Below are 20228 nucleotides of genomic sequence, written 5' to 3' on the forward strand. Positions count from 1 at the left end.
CCAACTCAAAGGTATTCAGGCAGAAGGAACTGTTTTCCACTCTGCCTTTTGATCCATAGAGACCTTCAACAGATAAGATGAGACACACTGGAGAGAGCAATCTGTTTTGTTTATTCTACCAATTCCAATAATTGGAAGACTCATCCAGAAATGCCCCGATAGACACAGCTAGAGCTATATTTGATCAAATGGTTGGGCAATCAGTGGCCCAATAACACTGACACATAAAATTAACCATCACAGCTAAAAATATAAGCTTGAGGGTTAGAAGTATAGAGGCAGGATTTAAGCCATGGAATGGATGAGCTCAGTTAAGAAATGATGCGGGGGTTCAGGATGGGGGACACATATACATCCATGGCAGATTCATGTCATTGTATGGCAAAAGCCACTATAATATCGTAAAGCAATTAGCCTCCAATTAAAATACATTAATTAATTTTAAGAAAAGAAATAATACACACAGAGAGCAGAGGGCATAGGACTAGTCCCAAAGGAACTGCATATTTTAAAGTGTGTCCGAAGCAGGAGTTGGAGGAGACCAACAGGAAATGTCGTGGTTCAAGGAAAGCATAAATAATGAGTACTAGGGAAGTCTATAACCTACTGAATGAAATTCAAAGTTTTGAGCTTTTCTTTTTTCAGATGATCTATGATTTGAATCTTCTCTTTCTTTTCCATTCCTCTTTTTGCTCTCCCAAGACCCTTTTTCACACTTGGGAGTACATTCTCAACCCTCATTCTACTACTCTTAAGGTCACCACTGTGAGGTTTTGTTTGTTTTAAATTATGTCCTGGCATCTTTTTTTAATATAAATTTATTTATTTTAATTGGAGGTTAATTACTTTACAATATTGTATTGGTTTTGCCATACATCTTATCCCTACTAGAACTCCAGCTTCTTGAGTATCCATATTTTTTTTAATTCCCCTCAGGACTGTCAGAACACCTATATCCTCCATGTGCTGTCACTGTGATGGCTTCAGTCAATGGGCATCCTCTTCTAAAATGCTTCTTGTGCTAAGAGTTCAGGAAAACTGAAAGGATCCCTTCCCAGACACCCTCTAGCTGGTTCCGCACATGAGCCAGATTTGTGCCTGGTAGAAGGAGAGAGTTGGGAGGTATCAGTGGAGTTCAGGTTGTCTTCCTGTTACTTTTTCATCTGATAAAGAGAACTGTGATGTTGAAAACAATTTCAGTGTTTGGATAGGCATTCCAATGTCTAGACACTGGCTCTGTGATTATGGGTCAGGACAAGCTTCCTGACCTCCAGAATCTGACCATGTAACTATAGTGCTGTGTCCTTCATGTGATTTCAGTGGTGTCTGTATGACTGCTCAGATGGACAAACCAAATCCCTATATTAAGTCAGTTTCTGCTCAAAATACTCAGAGACACTTCTATTCCACACATTGGACTTTAAGGAATGTATTGTGAGAGAAGAGAAGCCTGGCGTGGTGCAGTCCATGGGGTCTCAAAGAGTTGGACACAGCTTGCTGACTGAACACCACCATATTGTAAGGATTCAATTATAGGATGCTCTACAATTCAAAGATAAGAAATGGAGTATAACTAATGATGCTAAGTTAAGACTGAGACAGAGGCAAAGCAGCAAAAGGGACTAGCACTTTAATAACAGCTTATCTGTGGAGTATACACTGGGTACATACTGGGAGGCGCAACAGATACATCCAAAGGGAGCTAAGGTTCTAGGTAAAAGAGCAGGGAGGCTGATGGTCTCGGGAAGAGGGGACAGAAAGACTTATATCAACACACAAATACAAGGAGCTAAAATGGTTTGTATGTTTTTCTTACACAACAAAAGTCTAAAAGTCAGACATCCCAACTTTGGCTTAGTGGCCAAACTTTCCATATTTTGCTTAGCCTTTTGGAGTGATATTCATCTTCATGGTTATAAGGCAACTCTGGTAAATTCAAGCATCATACCTGCAAAGAACAAAAGAAGGAAGAAAGACTGACATTTCCCCTATGATGCTGCTTTATACCAAGAATATGTATTTCCTTTCTCTCCCATAGCCCACTGCCTGCTTTCCCATGCCAAACTCAAGAAGACTGAGGATGCAAGTGTCTATTCTTACCCGGAGTGGAAATTTGGTGCTATAGATCGAATCATGTTTCCTGAAAGATTCATATGTGGAGTCCTAACTCTCAGAATGTGATTTTATTTGAAAATAGCATTGTTACAGATATAATTAGTAAGTTAAGAAGAGTCACATGCAGACAAGTTGGGCTCTTACCACAATATATCTGCTGTCCTTACTAGAAAACAAAACCAAACAAACAAGCAAACAAAAATGTGAAAATTGAGAGATGTTGCTGTAAATCAGAGCACTAATGATATCCAGGAGGCCTGGGAGATATCCTTCCTCACTGCCCTTGGAGGGAGTATTATAGCCCTCCTAATACCTTGATTTTTAGTAAAACTTTAGTAACATCTCCTCTTAGATAATTGGGCTTCCCTGGTGGCTCACCAGTAAAAAACCTGCCTGCCAATGCAGGAGACCTAGGTTCTATCCCTGGGTCAGGAAGATCTGGAGAAGAAAATTACAACCCACTCCAGTATTCTTGCCTGGAAAATCCCATGGACAGAGGAGCCTGGCAGGTTATAGTCCATGGGGTCGCAAGAATCTGACATGACTTAGTGACTAAACCACCAACAACAACTTAGATAATAGATCCATAATTAGCAAGACCTTTAAAGAATTTTGAAATATAAAGCAGTGTCATTATAAACCTGGAAACATGTATTAGTAATTTTCCATGGATTTATTTTTAAAGATTTTCACTTCCAATTATTCTTACGTACAATGGTGATTCTACTTTATGTAACTGTTCTGATGCATGTTAATTACCATTGAGAATGAGGCCTAGATGATATTTTCTTCATCGCCTTTGTGCCATCAACATACATAGAGGAAGAAGACTTTATTACAGTGAAAAAGTTGGAAAGTTCAAGAAGCATTCATACAAGGCTTTTCCGAAAGGTGTAACTGTTGAAACTATAAATTCAATTATGTGATCAATCCTGATTATACTCATTTAATTTTAGGATCACCTCTTATTTTTCATTTCTGAAAGAGAAATTGGAAGAGACACATAATTGATTAAGTAAAAATTGATTAATTAGGGCCATTATATTATTGTTGAAAATTGTGTGATAAGATACATCAGGCTTCATGCCACTTTTGCGAAAATCTAGCCAATATAATTATTGGTAGTTAGTGTGAGGAAGGAAAAGACAATGGCACCCCAGTCCACCAGTACTCTTGCCTGGAAAATCCCATGGACGAAGGAGCCTGGTGGGCTGCAGTCCATGGGGTCGAAAAGAACTGGACACGCCTGAGGGACTTCACTTTCACTTTTCACTTTCATACGTTGGAGGAGGAAATGGCAACCCACTCCAGTGTTCTTGCCTGGAGAATCCCAGGGACGGGGGAGCCTGGTGGGCTGCTGTCTATGGGGTTGCACAGAGTCGGATACGACTGAAGCGACTTAGCAGCAGCAGCAGCAGCAGTGTGAGGAAAATACCTAATTTCACCCAAGGAATTTATTATAATAGAGTTTTTATTGACTTAAAAATGAATAGCATGTTCCTAAGATCCACTCAAGAAACAAAATTTACATGAACATTTTAGTCATGAAATTTAAAAAAAAAAAAAAACAGCAGAAATATACTATTAGAAATATGCTAATGCATCAGAATGGAAAAGTTCTAGAAGATCAATGCCAAAACCAAAACTCTGTGGCAGCACAAATGTTAAGTAAATTCAGTATAGAGTAAAAACAGCCAAAACTAGATTTAAAGTAGCTGCAGATTGCCATTAGCCTGTCTTACTTTCCTGTCCTTTAAATGAGAAGAATATTATTATAATCAGTCTCTTTGTAGCTATTGAGGTCACTTTTGCTTTTTGTTTTCTTAAGCTAAAAGTCTTTATGGGCACAATAATGAAAAAAAAAAAAAAAAGTATGAAAGAAGACCAAACTCTCTTGAAGCTAATTTCAGCTCTATAGGTTTTTTTTAACCTTCTACAGAGACACACTGGTGACTGCAGCTGCTAATAGATGATCAAACAAGCTAGGATGGTTTTTTTTATTTTTTTTAATATAAATTTATTTATTTTAATTGGAGGTTAATTACTTTACAATATTGTATTGGTTTTGCCATACATCAACATGAATCCGCCATGGGTGTACACGTGTTCCCCATCCTGAACCCCCCCTCCCTCCTCCCTCCCTGTACCATCCCTCTGCGTCATCCCAGTGCACCAGCCCCAAGCATTCTGTATCATGCATTGAACCTGGACAGGATGTTTAATTCACACCCATGGCCCTAGCATTTCCCTGTAAGTTAGAAAGAATTGTGGCTCCCAAGTGATTCTCTTGCAAGTGACCTATGAAGGTCTTTTCTACTAGAGAAAGAAGCAAACTCATTCTTTCCAGATCAGATGTTGGATCCTGTGATATACAACACTAATTTCAAGTCAACTTCTTTAAACACCTAGCATTTAAAATAGAACCAGAAGGTGAATGAGAGGCCTTAGCCCCACTTAAAAGAGATCTCTCAGAAAACAGACACTTTTGTCCAAACCACAATAGACTTGACATCGACAGCAAACAATATAACAAAGCACAGTGTGGTTGAAATAAAACAATTTAGGAATCAATTTGCTGCATCTATCTGCTTGCATTTAACCGTTTTGTTGTTGTTGTTGTTTTGTACAAAATGCATTTCCCCATGTATGGGTAAAAAAGACTAAGCTATAAATAGTAAAAAAGGCAGTTCAACCTTTGTAACTAAATTGCTGAATAATGAAATCTTGGAAATTTAAAGGAGCCTCACAAATCTTTGAGTGCTTGTGCATGGATTTGCTAGAACTCCTTGAAAACTCACCATTTTGAAAAGTAGCCCATTGAACTTCGGAGCAACCATTAATGCAGTTAATTTTTTTCCAATCAGTTTGGTTCAGTTCTGCTGTTTAATCTTGCCCGACTCTTTGCGACCCCACAGACTGCAGCACACCAGGCCTCCCTGTCCACCACCAACTCCCTGAGTTTACTCGAACTCATGTCCATTGAGTCACTCAAAGTGTCCACTTATATCTTCCTTCTACATATTTAATTTCAAACTGTTTGCATTTGTATGAGAAATAGAATATTTCCTACCATATCAGTAAATAAGGCTGTCGCAGACATCATTGATTGCAGCCTTCCAAAGTGAGCTGGTGACACAGAGGGGATTCAGGAAGGAAAGAATACCTACCATCTGACAGCCGTGGGCAACAGCCACTCCCTGCGGTAAAAGTGAGTGAACTCGCTCAGTTGTGTCCGACTCTTTGGGACCCCATGGACTGTAGCCTAACAGGCTTCTCTGCCCATGGGATTTTCCAGGCAAGAGTTCCAGAGTGGGTTGCCATTTCCTTCTCAAGGGGATCTTCCTGACCCAGGGATCGAGCCCAGCTCTCCCGCATTGCCAGCAGATGCTTTACCCTCTGAGCTGCCAGGGAAGCCTGTGGTGAGCCCTCAGGAAACTGAGGATGTGAAGACAGAGGGAACCGGCTCTGATAGCTGAGGTGCATGTCAAGGGAATGATTTCAGTGAGCCCAGACTCGAGCATCTTCCCATCCATAGAAAAGTGCTAAATCATTAACTTTTGACATCAGGTTTTCCTTTAATTAACAACAATATTTTGGTGTTCAGACTACCTTCCCTTTCTGAAAAGACTCCTGTATAACCTGGATTCCTTCCTTGACTTCCCAGAGCAGTTCTCTCAGAAGTACTTGAGGTGTTGCCTCCTGAGCTCTAAGTCCTGAAAATTCCCACCTAATACAACATAATTCTTGACTTTTACGTTATGAGTATTTTTTTAAGTTGACACATATAAACCTAATTCCTCATAAAGAATCTTCCAGTATATGAATCTTAAGTAACCCTTTTACAAGTGAACTATTGAATAATTCCAAGAGCCTTCTTCGTCTTTAATTTCTGACCTTTTACCATACCTCCGTTTGTCAACCTCCTTCTGGAAGCATGATCTGTCAGCTGGGCTCCAGATATGGAGTGATGTCTTCTCGGTTGTGGATAAGATGCTTTGATGAATGCATCCGAGGTTCACATCGACTTCTGTGGTGACTCCACCACCGTGCTGACTCACATTAGTCTTAGAGCTGGTGAAAATGCCTCTCACACTTTAACCCATGCTGCTGTTCAGGCTTGTGTCTCCCTTACTCTTTTGAACCATCTGCTTTCTGACCCAAGCACAGAATATCACATTTATATTTATTAAATGTCATCTTCCTAGACTCCATCCACTGCTTCAGCTTGTCAAGATGCTTTTGAATCCTGATTCTGTCATCCCATGTATTAGTTATCTCTCTGAGCTTGTTGTCAGCCCCAGACCTGATAACAGGCCTTCTTTGTCCTCATCCAATTCAATGATAAACTTGCTAAGGGGACCAAGCCAAGGCAAGAGTCACGCTGGCAAGCCTCCAAGTTGCGGATGCTCTGTGGATCTGAATTCATCCAACCCTTTGAATATCCACTCAGCCACATTAAAATTCCATCCATGACTCTCTCTGATATGTGAAGATATTGTGACTCTGGCTCTGCCTTCTTCCTTGACATTATCTGATCCTTCAGTCTCGGCGCTCATTGCATTCCAGCCAGACTAGCCATCTTTCTGTCTCTTATTGGTCCTGAGCTCCCCTTCCATCTCAGAACTTCTGTAATTTTTATTCCCTTTACCTGAATTACTCTTCTCTTAGATATTTGCATGACTGGCTCCTTATTATTCAGGTCTTAGCTCAAAAACCGCCACCTGGAGCTGTGTTTCTCAACCATTGACATTTCAAGCTGAATAGTTTTTGTCAGAGGGGACCATTTCCCTCAGTAATGTTTTGTGATTTTTAGTGTACAAGTCTTGCAATTCTTCTATTAAATATATTCCTGAATATGTTACTATTTAATGATATTTTGAGGGGAATTATTTCCTTTTAAACAACCTTAAAGCATCAATGTTTTAAATAATGTTTTTTAAACATATATATTTCTTAGTGAACATTTTTAATACTGATTGCTAATTACATAAAATCAGATGTCGATCTGCTTAAAGAACTATTCTATAAAATTCAATCCATCTATTGTGTGCCTAGTGTTGGATGTAAGGCTATGTTAGGCATTTCATCTGGCTATTATGTTAAATGCAAATAAATACTCTCATTTTCCTTAAGTAAATTTAGGTATATTCTGTTTCTACAAATATAATTCCTAAAATAGAGATCCCACAAAATGACCTTTCATAATTCCATTCACTCATATCCTAATAATACACTTGAATTCAAGTTAAAATGCAGGACCTCTTACCTTTATACAGAATCAAATCTTATTCTTCACCATTTGAGCCACCAGGGAAACCCATATGTATTGTATATGTGTGCATATATATACAGATAAATAATGCAGAGTAATATAGAAGAATATACTAGAATGAAGGAGTCACACAGCAGAGGATTTAATTCTGTGATCCCTTTTTTATTTTGTAACTTCCTAGTTTACAGACTATCAATGGTTGACCATTGCTTATAAATCTATAGTCCTTATCTTGTAGTAGATGTCCTTTGCTCTCTAGAGACATAGAAGAAGGGAAACTGACATTTATCAACTCACTACTACGTGCCGGGAACTTTAATGCATTATACCACATGTAATCCTACAAATCTGACAAAACAGGTGTTTTAAACAATTTAAATAACGTGCTCAAAGTCATATAATGAATAAAAAGTGAAAGTGAAGTCGCTGAGTCGTGTCCAACTCTTAGCGACCTCATGGACTGCAGCCCACCAGGCTTCTCTGTCCATGGGATTTTCCAGGCAAGAGTACTGGAGTGGGGTGCCGTCACCTTCTCCATGAATAAATGATAAAGCCAAATTTCAAAATCAGATCTCTTCCTACATATCAGCCTAGAAAAATACATGGAGAACAAGAACAGCAATAAGCTATTCAAGTTCCCATTGCTTACAAGGATTAGTAAAATGGGCTGACCACAGAATAAACAGTCTTTTAGGAAATCTTGCCTTATGAATCTGATATTAGCTTCCATCAGTAACACACTGCCATGGAGTAGCCAGAGTCAAGAACAGAGATCAGGGGCTACAGCCATGTCCATATCCTGCATAAAAATTAAACATTTACCGATTCAATGCATTCTTAGTTTGGTATAATTCTTAATGGCCATAAATTCCTGCCATCTTTGCACTGTGACTGTGACATTCTTAGAAACAAAACAAAACCAAAACAAAACAATACAAAAAATCAGGTGGTAATGGGAACCTCCAATTTACAGCCAGTGGGTCAGAAGAAATAATCTGGACTTGCTACTGGCCTCCGTAGTGGAGGCAGTCTTGTGGAACTGACACTTGACCCATGGGATCTGAGTCTAATTCCAGGTAGATAGTGTCAGAATTGAGTTAAATTGTAGGACACTCAGCTGGAGTCACAGAATTGCCTTATATATGGAAAAACCAACACATTTGGAATAAGTCGTGAAATATGGTCTAAGAGTACAGGAGACAAACAAGAGTATTTTTTTTTCTTGGACAGTCATTGATGAACATGATTATAAACTGTTTTAAAATGGTTCTAGCTAACTGCATATTTTGGGCTTCCTGGAGGCACTAGTGGTAAAGAATCTGCCTGCCAATACAGGAAACGCAAGAGATGTGGGTTCGATACCTGGGTTGGGAAGATCCCTTGGAGAAGGAAATGGCAACCCACTCCAGTATCCTTGCTTATAAAATTCCATGGGCAGACTAGCCTGGGGGGCTACAGTCCACGGGGCCACACTAATCTAGTATTGATATATTCTCTTAATATAGCATAAGAAAAACCCACATTATATGTATGAACCCTGTTTGTATATCCGTTGTCTGAAAATTTCCACAAGGAATGTAGCTCAGGGTACACATTCATTTCCCACAATGTGGTACTATGTCATGGGAGTTGAATCTCTTCCAAATTTCATAAATTGAGTGTGGAAAAGTCAATAACTGGACTTGGAGTGAGAAGATCTGAGTTCTGTTCCTGGGTCTATAGTACAAGAGCAATATGGTCTGGTCAAATCATTTAGTCTCCAGGTGCTACATTATGGTAGTTTGAAATGATAAAAGCCATGTGCCTTGCAGAGGACATTTTATGATCTGGTAGCATTCACAGTCAGGTATACCAAAGCCAGAGGACAGAGGCTTCAATAATATGTGATGTGGGTGCAAAGTATTATTATATCAGTTAAGGAATGAGTTATAGGTGTTTTGTAACATAAATTTCCATCCCTAATCTGCTTAGGTGAGCATTCAAATATGTGTTTGATTAGAGTACTTCCTCAATGTTGAAATTACCTGGAAAGGAATGGAGCTCTTGTTCTCAGAAGACGATGGTCTTTATAGTATCTTGCATTTGTTGTTGTTGTTCCATTGCTAAGTCGTGTCCAGCTCTTGGCGACCCCGTGGATTGCAGTCCCCCCAGGTTTCCCTGTCCTTAACTATCTCCCAGAGTTTGCTCAAGTTCATGTCCATTGAGTCAGTCCCAGCATCAGGGTAAGATTTTCCAATGAATTGGTTCTTCATATCAGGTGGCCAAAGTTTTGGAGCTTCAGCATCAGCCCTTCCACTGAATATTCAGGGTTGATTTCCTTTAGCATTGACTGGTTTCATCTCCTTACAGTCGCATACATACTAGAACCTGGAATATCCTACTCCAGACCTGGTTTGCCACATGGAATGACTATGTGTCTAAAGTTTCTTATAATTGTTTTATTGTGTTTCATTTCTCAAGCTGAGATATGTAACTTAAATTATGTTACTTGCCTTATTCCTCATTTGAAACAATTTAACCACATGAGTCAGGCACTCAGCAGGGCTCCAGCAAAGCCAGGATAGCTACCACTAAGGGCAAGCCAGCTGAAGGCTGCAAAGAATCATGATCAAATCAGTACAGTCACATCATAGGCAAAAAGGTGATCCAATTATGAAATAATCCTCCACCCATGAGGGTGAGGGAAATAAGGTCATTTAAAAGCTGAAATAGTTAAAAATCATAGCATTCTTAATTTCTTTATTTGTGAGATGAAGGGGACAGAATCCTTGTAGGTTTGAAAACATCAAGATGATTTGAATTCTGAAAGAAGGCTGTACTTCACATCACTAGTGACGAACTGAAAATAATATTATTACCTTTAAAGCGTGCCAAAGCAGGAAATGCATAAGGATTCAAACTGAATTTAGTTAACAATCTTGATAGCAGTGTCATAAATTAACTAAGACAGCCTGGGCAAGGTAAACTTTTGAAGGTGAAGTGGATGCTATTTAATGTGACATTAAGTTGTTTAAGGGTAGGAGGAGGCACAGGGTGAATGGGTGTTGACGGTGGGTTTGGGCAGGCTGCCATGGTGGACAAGATCCAGCCCGGAGGCGACTGGGGAAAGTACAGAACTACACACGTTGTGGTTTTGTCCACAGGTGTCCCTGATCAGTGGTAACCTCAGAATTTGCATAACGCTTTGTATTAGAATATATTACACTGAAATGTATATACTTTTTGTATTTAAATTTTAATAAGGAAATTAATCACAACTATTATAAAAAGACCTAAAGAACTAACATGTCTCTCGCTCATACACACACACACACACACACACACACATGTTTGATGATTTTAGAGAGAAACTGAAACACAAACATATAAGAATTTTTTTTAACATATAAGAATTAAATCAAGCCCACATTTTCTTCCAAGAAAGGGCTTCCCCCCAACAAGCCAGACTGTGCATAGTAAGTCGAATGCACTATATGATTTTTATTCAAATACTGGCACAATTCACAAATTGCACAAAACACGGTCAAATAAGCCATTTGGACATCTGTTTTGAGATTTGAATCAGTTTACTCAAGGTTTACACAAGCCATTTATTATCCGTTTTCTTAGGAGATGAGGGTTATTTAAGAGATGGAGCTCACCAGTCCAGACAAGATCCTTGCATGGCATATTTGGATTCTGTAGGGAATTATCACAATTGTATTTCAGACTTAAGAGAAGTACATCATCTAGCAGTCCACAGTCTCCTACACTTGCTCTAATATTTTAATTACCTGTATCTTAATATGCTAGACCTATGTATACAGAGGTTTTCAAAAAAGAATTCTCCTTTGACTCAAGGTGTTCATCAGCCATCTGGAACTGCCTCCCGAGCTTCATCCATTATGCAAATAAGGTTTAGTATTCGTCATGTTCCATCTACTGCCACGAGTGCATTAATGTTGGATGTTCCAGCACAAGCCCTGAGAAGACACTGCCTTTTCATCCGTCATCGGCTCGGGCTCACACCTCATTACTTTTAACGGCTCTGTGGCACTTAAGGTCACTGAGCTCCTAACTGCTGCCGCCTAGGGTGCTTACAGTAAAAGCACCTTTCTTTGTTTAAGTGAAGCAGATTCTCCGTTTCATTCTTTTCTTCCTCTTCTTTTATTTTAATTTTTTGTTGTTGTTATTGTGGGATTACCATCACTTGGGAAAAGATAAGGACTGTTTGAAGAAGCAGAGGCTGTCCTCAGAAGTTTAGGTAAACAAAACTATTTCTGGGAAGAGTTTAAGGAAAAAAAAATCCATTGAAGTGTGTGTGTGTCTCTCTCCTTTCTGTTTCTATATATGTATATATATGCATATACATATATATACACACTACATATACATATATATACATATATGCATACATATATATACACATGTGTATATGACTTTTATTGCATTCTTTCTTTAAATTCTTTTTTATTTCTTTAAAATAATTATGTTAAAGATAATTATTAAACATTTATTTCTTTACAGTAATTTTCCTTTTAGCATACTGTAGCATGCTTAAGCATTCTTGGGTCAAAACTCATTTTCATTCCTGGCTCTTTCACTTTCTAGCTGTGTGAGTTTAAGCAAGTTACTTAATTTCTCTGTGCCTCAGTTGTTTTCATAGGAATGAAATAGCAAAATAGGAATACTGAGATAAATTATTTCATAAGTTCATAGTGAGAATTAAATCAGTTAATATTAAGTGCTTAGAAACTCTGGCACCTGCTATGTACCAAACAAGAGGTCATTAGGTCAAACTGTATTGACCACAATGTACAGATTTAGATATAACTTTAAGAACATGATTATGAGTAAATGTTCAAACTAAATTTTTTTTATGAGTTTCATTTTATTTATTTATTTTTAAACTTTACAATATTGTATTCGTTCTGCCACACATCAAAATGAATCCACCACAGGCACACACGTGCTCCCCATCCCGAGCCCTCTTCCCCCGCCTCCCTACACCATCCCCCCAGGTCGTCCCAGTGCACCAGCCCCAAGCATCCAGCATCGTGCATCGAACCTGGACTGGTGACCCATTTCACACATATTACACACGCTTCCATGCCATTCTCCCAAATCATCCCACCCTCTCCCACTCCCACAGAGTCCAAAAGACTGTTCTATATATCGATGTCTCTTTTGTTGTCTCGTAAACAGGGCTATCGTTATCATCTTTCTAAATTCCATATATATGCGTTAGTATACTGTATTGGTGTTTTTCTTTCTGGCTTACTTCACTCTGTATAATCAGCTCCAGTTTCATCCACCTCATTTGAACTGATTCAAATGTATTCTTTTAAATGGCTGAGCAATACTCCATTATGTATATGTACCACAGCTTTCTTATCCATTCATCTGCTGATGGACATCTAGGTTGCTTCCATGTCCTGGCTATTATAAACAGTGCTGTGATGAACATTGGGGTACACGTGTCTCTTTCCCTTCTGGTTTCCTCAGTGTGTATGCCCAGCAGTGGGATTACTGGATCATAAGGCAGTTCTATTTCCAGTTTTTTAAGGAATCTCCACATTGTTCTCCATAGTGGCTGTACTAGTTTGCATTCCCACCAACAGTGTAAGAGGGTTCCCTTTTCTCCACACCCTCTCCAGCATTTATTGCTTGTAGACTTGGATCGCAGCCATTCTGACTGGTGTGAAATGGTACCTCATAGTGGTTTTGATTTGCATTTCTCTGATAATGAGTGATGTTGAGCATCTTTTCATGTGTTTGTTAGCCATCTGTATGTCTTCTGTGGAGAAATGTCTATTTAGTTCTTTGGCCCATTTATTTTTCTGGAATTGAGCTGTAGGAGTTGCTTGTATATTTTTGAGATTAGTTGTTTGTCAGTTGCTTCATTTGCTATTATTTTCTCCCATTCTGAAGGCTGTCTTTTCACCTTGCTTATAGTTTCCTTTGTTGGGCAGAAGCTTTTAAGTTTAATTAGGTCCCATTTGTTTATTTTTGCTTTTATTTCCAATATTCTGGGATGTGGGTCATAGAGGATCCTGCTGTGATGTATGTTGGAGAGTGTTTTACCTATGTTCTCCTCTAGGAGTTTTATAGTTTCTGGTCTTACGTTTAGATCTTTAATCCATTTTGAGTTTATTTTTGTGTATGGTGTTAGAAAGTGTTCTAGTTTCATTCTTTTACAAGTGGTTGACCAGTTTTCCCAGCATCACTTGTTAAAGAGATTGTCTTTAATCCATTGTATATTCTTGCCTCTTTTGTCAAAGATAAGGTGTCCATATGTGTGTGGATTTATCTCTGGGCTTTCTATTTTGTTCCATTGATCTATATTTCTGTCTTTGTGCCAGTACCATACTGTCTTGATGACTGTGACTTTGTAGTAGAGCCTGAAGTCAGGCAGGTTGATTCCTCCAGTTCCATTTTTCTTTCTCAAGATTGCTTTGGCTATTCGAGGTTTTTTGTATTTCCATACAAATTGTGAAATTATTTGTTCTAGCTCTGTGAAGAATACTGTTGGTAGCTTGATAGGGATTGCATTGAATCTATAAATTGCTTTGGGTAGTATACTCATTTTCACTATATTGATTCTTCCAATCCATGAACATGGTATATTTCTCCATCTATTAGTGTCCTCTTTGATTTCTTTCACCAGTGTTTTATAGTTTTATATACATAGGTCTTTAGTTTCTTTAGGTAGATATATTCCTAAGTATTTTATTCTTTTCGTTGCAATGGTGAATGGAATTGTTTCCTTAATTTCTGTATTTTCTCATTATTAGTGTATAGGAATGCAAGGGATTTCTGTGTGTTGATTTTATATCCTGCAACTTTACTATATTCATTGATTAATTCTAGTAATTTTCTGGTGGAGTCTTTAGGTAGAGGATCATGTCATCTGCAAACAGTGAGAGTTTTACTTCTTCTTTTCCAGTTTAGATTCCTTTTATTTCTTTTTCTGCTCTGATTGCTGTGGTCCAAACTCCAAAACTATGTTGAATAGTAGTGGTGAGAGTGGGCACCCTTGTCTTGTTCCTGACTTTAGGGGAAATGCTTTCAATTTTTCATCATTGAGGATAATGTTTGCTGTGAGTTTGTCATATATAGCTTTTATTATGTTGAGGTATGTCCCTTCTATTCCTGCTTTCTGGAGAGTTTTTATCATAAATGGATGTTGAATTTTGTCAAAGGCTTTCTCTGCATCTATTGAGATAATCATATGGTTTTTATTTTTCAATTTGTGAATGTGGTGTATTACATTGATTGATTTGCAGATATTGAAGAATCCTTGCAACCCTGGGATAAAGCCCACTTGGTCATGGTGTATGATCTTTTTAATGTGTTGTTGGATTCTGATTGCTTGAATTTTGTTAAGGATTTTTTCATCATTGTTCATCAGTGATATTGGCCTGTAGTTTTCTTTTTTTGTGGCATCGTTGTCAGGTTTTGGTATTAGGGTGATGGTGGCCTCATAGAATGAGTTTGAAAGTTTACCTTCCTCTGCAATTTTCTGGAAGAGTTTGAGCAGGATAGGTGTTAGCTCTTCTCTAAATTTTTGGTAGAATTCACCTGTGAAGCCATCTGGACCTGGGCTTTTGTTTGCTGGAAGATTTCTGATTACAGTTTCAATTTCCGTGCTTGTGATGGGTCTGTTAAGATTTTCTATTTCTTCCTGGTCCAGTTTTGGAAAGTTGTACTTTTCTAAGAATTTGTCCATTTCTTCCATGTTTTCCATTTTATTGGCATGTAATTGCTGATAGTAGCCAGTATCTTCAAGAAGAATCTCAGGCCATGATCATGAGAGTCTGCTCCAACACATGCCTCTCTCTGGAACTAGAAAGTAGAGTCAAAATTGCAATGAAAGGCCTTGCCTGGGATTCAAGCCAATGAAAAGAAAAATCCCCTTTCTACCAACAGAGTCTGATGGAGAAAGGGCAAGCTATGAGTACTCTGGAAGCCTTGAATCCACTGTTCTCGAAGCAAGCCTATTTTCCCTATTTTGTGACCCAACGACTTTCCTTTAGCTTAAACTTGTTTAAAAGGACATGTTGTCACTGCCACCAAAACAGTTCTTTACTAACACCACAAGTCAAAATTGCGAAAATAGACACTCTTCAGGGACCAGGCCCCACTGTTAACCTATCTTTACAAATAATTTCAGTGAATATTTGTACATCAGAAAACATAAAAAATTTGTGTTGTTTACTTTAGGTGGAGGCATTTGAAGTGAGTTGTCATTTTGTTTGCTTGTTTATTTGAATTTTCTTTCCTTTCCTTTTGGCCTATATAAACATAGAGTATTTGTATACTGGAAAGACATCATCACTGAAATATAATATTTATTTAGCATGAGAGAAGTAAGAACTGAGCTGACATATTCAGTATTCTTATCATGAGTTTTGTATCTTGTGAGACATGTTGGGTGAAGAATCAGCCTCTAGTGAACTAATTAACCATCTTTTTGGTAAGTCTAGCTGGCCCCTGTGCCTGGTAACTCTCTTTCTCATTGCTAGAGACCAGCTGTGCTGATTTTCTGAAGTTAGAAATTCAAATAATGTCATGCTATGCTAAGTCACTTCAGTCGTGTCTGACTCTGTGCGACCCCATAGATGGCAGCCCACCCGGCTCCCCTGTCCCTGGGATTCTCCAGGCAAGAACACTGGAGTGGGTTGCCATTTCCTTCTCCAATGCATGAAAGTGAAAAGTGAAAGTGAAGTCGCTCAGTCGTCTCCGACTCTTAGCGACCCTATGGACTAGAGCCTACCAGGCTCATCCATCCATGGGATTTTCCAGGCAAGAGTACTGGAGTGGGGTGCCACATATATATACTCTAAACCTACCTCTATGCAAACGTATTTGTTTTCTGAAAAACTTTATTTTTAATCAGTTTTCTCAAAGAGTGGCCTTGGACCACCTGTATCACAATTACCGCAGTATTTGTTAAAAATAGGTTACTAGATCCAACATTAGACATTGGTGAATCAGAATGTTTACTGTTGGGGTACTGGGATGATTATTTCTAGGTAGCTTAGAAATAAAATAATCATTACATCTTCCACATTTTATAAACCAAAGGTCTAGTGTAACAAAAGCTTACTTTCTTCATAAGGATATACCCTGAACTAAAGTTTATTTAAATTAATGCTCAAGAGTAAACATTATTAATCATTAAAAGCAAATATATTCATATTCATGTGCTACTGGTGTTTCTCAACTGAAATCAAATATCATTTCATGTCCAGACTGACAGAAAAAATTAAAAATGAAAATGTATGTCCATAAAGGGAGAACAACCATTTTTATTTTCAAAGAGTTACATCTTATAGAAAAATATACTGATAGGTTTTAGTAGTCAAGGAAAGTAATAGAGTAAAACAGTGATTTTTCTGCCTTCAAGTAGAAGAATGAAACATATCTAAAAACAGCAGGAGATTGAATTACAGGTAGAACTAAAAGAAAATGGGCCCTGGGATAAAATTCTAGCAAATAAGTGAATGTAATGCTACTGAATTTGAAAACTAACTTTCATTACAATATATGGTGATTATAATCCATGCCCTTAGTTCGTGTGTTACAAGATCCATGGTATCAATTTTCTGAGTCATTTTTATGTCATTCCCCAAAACTGCAGGCTGTGTCCAAATGCACAAAGAGGATTGGCAACACAGCTGTGTCCAAGAATGGATTCAATGATAAACCATATTGGAAAACAATTTATACAGTATAAGGTATTTTTCAAATATTATACAATATTATTTGTTATTGCATTTTCTTAATAGGCCTAAAGCAGATCTGCACCTTATGAAACACTGAAACGAACATATTTTATTTTGCTTGTTTCTTGTCTGCACTATGTAGGATATTAGTTCCCTGACCAGGGATCAAATCTGTGCCCCTGCAGTGGAAGTGTGGAGTCTTAACCACCGGACCACCATGCATTCATGCTCAGCTTGCATCAGTCGTGTCCAACTCTGCACGACCCCATGGACTGTACCCACTAGGCTCCTCAGTCCATAGGATTCTCCAGGCCATCTTTCAGACCCAGGGGTCAAACCCATGAGCCCTACATCTGCATTACAAACAGATTCTTTACCGCTGAGCAAGGTGGCAACCCACTGGGCAGTCAGGGAAGTCCAACTAAGAACTTATAAAATATGTATCATTAAGATTTACTATAGGAAAAGTTTGAAAGTGACTGAGGCCCTGCAGGGCTCCTAGGCACAAATGCCTTTCTGTCTCCCATTTCTCCCTGGCAAGACTCCAGCCATTATGACCCTCCTTGAGTTCCAAAGGGTGGTTTCCAGAGTTGCTAATCAAGAGAGAAGCAGCCAAGATATCACCAGAGGCAAGATTAAAGGGATCAGAGAAGTTCACCAAGATTGTGCTGTGTTTAGTTGCTCAGTCTACTCTTTGCAACTTCATGGACTATAGCTGACCAGGCTCCAGGCAAGAATAGTAGAGTGGGTTGTCATGCCTTCCACCAGGGAATCTTCCTAACCCAGGGAACAAACCCAGGTGTTCTGCATTGAAGGCAGATACCTTGCCATCTGAGCCACCAGGGAAGCCCCACCAAGATTCAGTCATTCAGTCATATCCAACTCTTTGCAACCTAGTGGACTGCAGTATGCCAGGCCTCCCTATCCATCACCAAATACCAGAGCTTGCTAAAACTCAGATCCATTGAGTCAGAGATGCCATCCAACCATCTCATCGTCTGTCATCCCCTTCTCCTGACTTCAATCTTTCCCAGCATGAGGGTCTTTTCCAGTGAGGCAGTTCTTCACATCAGGTGGCCAAAGTATTGGAGTTTCAGCATAAACATCAGTCCTTCCAATGAATATTCAAGACAGATTTCTTTAGGATGCACTGGTTGGATCTTCTTGCAGTCCAAAGAACTCTCAAGACTCTTCTCTAACACCACAGTTCAAAAGCATCAATTCTTCAGTGCTCAGCATTCATTAAGGTCCGATTCTCACATCAGCTTTCTTTAAGGTTCAACACTCACATCCATACATGACTACTGGAAAAACCATAGCTTTGACTAAATGGACCTTTGATGGCAAATTAATATCTCTGCTTTTTAATATTCTGTCTAGATTGGTCATAACTTTTCTTCTAAGGAGCAAGCATTTTTTTTTAATTTCATGGCTGCAGTCACCTTCTGCAGTGATTATGGAACCCAGGAAAGTAAAGTCTGCCACTGTTTCCATTGTTTCCCCATCTTTGTTACATGAAGTGATGGAACCAGATACCATGATCTTAGTTTTCTGAATGTTGAGATTTAAGCTGACTTTTTCACTCTCCTCTTTCACTTTCATCAAGAGGTTCTTTAGTTCTTCTTCACTTTCTGCCATAAGGGTGGTGTCATCTGCATATCTGAGGTTATTGATATTTCTCCCAGAAATCTTGATTCCAGCTTGTGCTTCATTCAGCTCAGTGTTTCTTATGATGTACTCTGCATATGAGTTAAATAAGCAGGGTCACAATATACAGACTTGATGTACTAATTTTCCTATTTGGACCCAGTCTGTTGTTCCCTATCCAGTTTCAACTGTGGCTTCCTGACCTGCATACAAATTTCACAAGAGGCAGGTCAGGTGGTCTGGTATTCCCATCTCTTTCAGAATTTTCCATAGTTTTTTGTGATCCACACAGTCAAAGGATTTGGCATAGTCAATAAAGCAGAAATAGATGTTTTTCTGAAACTCTCTTGCTTTTTTGATGATCCAGCGGATGTTGGCAATTTGATCTCTGGTTCTTCTGCCTTTTCAAAAACCAGCTTGAACATCTGGAATTTCACATTTCACATATTGTTGAAGCCTGGCTTGGAGAATTTTGAGCATTACTTTGTTAGTGTGTGAAATGAGTGCAATTGTGCTGTAGTTTGAACATTCTTTGGCATTGCCTTTTTTGGGATTGGAATGAAAACTGACCTTTTCAGTCCCGTGGCCACTGTTGAGTTTTCCAAAGTTGCTGGCATATTGAGTGCAGCACTTTCACAGCATCATCTTTTAGGTTTTGAAATAGCTCAACTGGAATTTCATCACCGCCACTAGCTTTGTTTGTAGTAATGCTTACTAAGGCCCACTTGACTTCACATTCCAGGATGTCTGGCTCTAGGTGAATGATCACACCATCATGATTATCTGGGTCATGAAGATCTTTTTTGTACAGTTCTGTTTGTTCTTGCCACCTATTCTTAATATCTTCTGCTTCTCCATACCATTTCTGTCCTTTAATGAACACATCTTTGCATGAAATGTTCTCTTGGTATCTCTAATTTTCTTGAAGAGATCTTAGTCTTTCCCATTCTATTGTTTTCCTCTATTTCTTTGCACTGATCACTGAGGAAGGCTTTCTTATCTCTCCTTGCTATTCTTTGGAACTCTGCATTCAGATGCTTGTATCCTTCCCTTTCTCTTTTGCTTTTCACTTCTCTTCTATTCACAGCTATTTGTAAGGCCTCCTCAGAGAGTCATTTTGCTTTTTTGTGTTTCTTTTTTCTTGGAGATGGTCTTGATTCCTGTCTCCTGTACAATGTCATGGACCTCCTTCCATACTTCATCAGTCACTCCGTCTATCAGAGCTAGTCCCTTAAATCTATTTCTCACTTCCACTGTATAATCATAAGGGATTTGATTTAGGTCATACCTGAATGGTCTAGTTGTTTTCCCTACTTTCTTCAATTTAAGTCTGAATTTGGCAATAAGGAGTTCATGATCTGAGCCACAGTCAGCTCCCAGTCTTATTTTTGTTGGCTGTATAGAGATTCTTCATCTTTGGCTGCAAAGAATATAATCAGTCTGATTTTGGTGTTGACCATCTGTTAAGGTCCATGTGTAGAGTCTTC

The sequence above is a fragment of the Bos javanicus genome, chromosome 10, assembly GCF_032452875.1.
Source record: "Bos javanicus breed banteng chromosome 10, ARS-OSU_banteng_1.0, whole genome shotgun sequence".
Taxonomy (NCBI): Eukaryota; Metazoa; Chordata; class Mammalia; order Artiodactyla; family Bovidae; genus Bos; species Bos javanicus.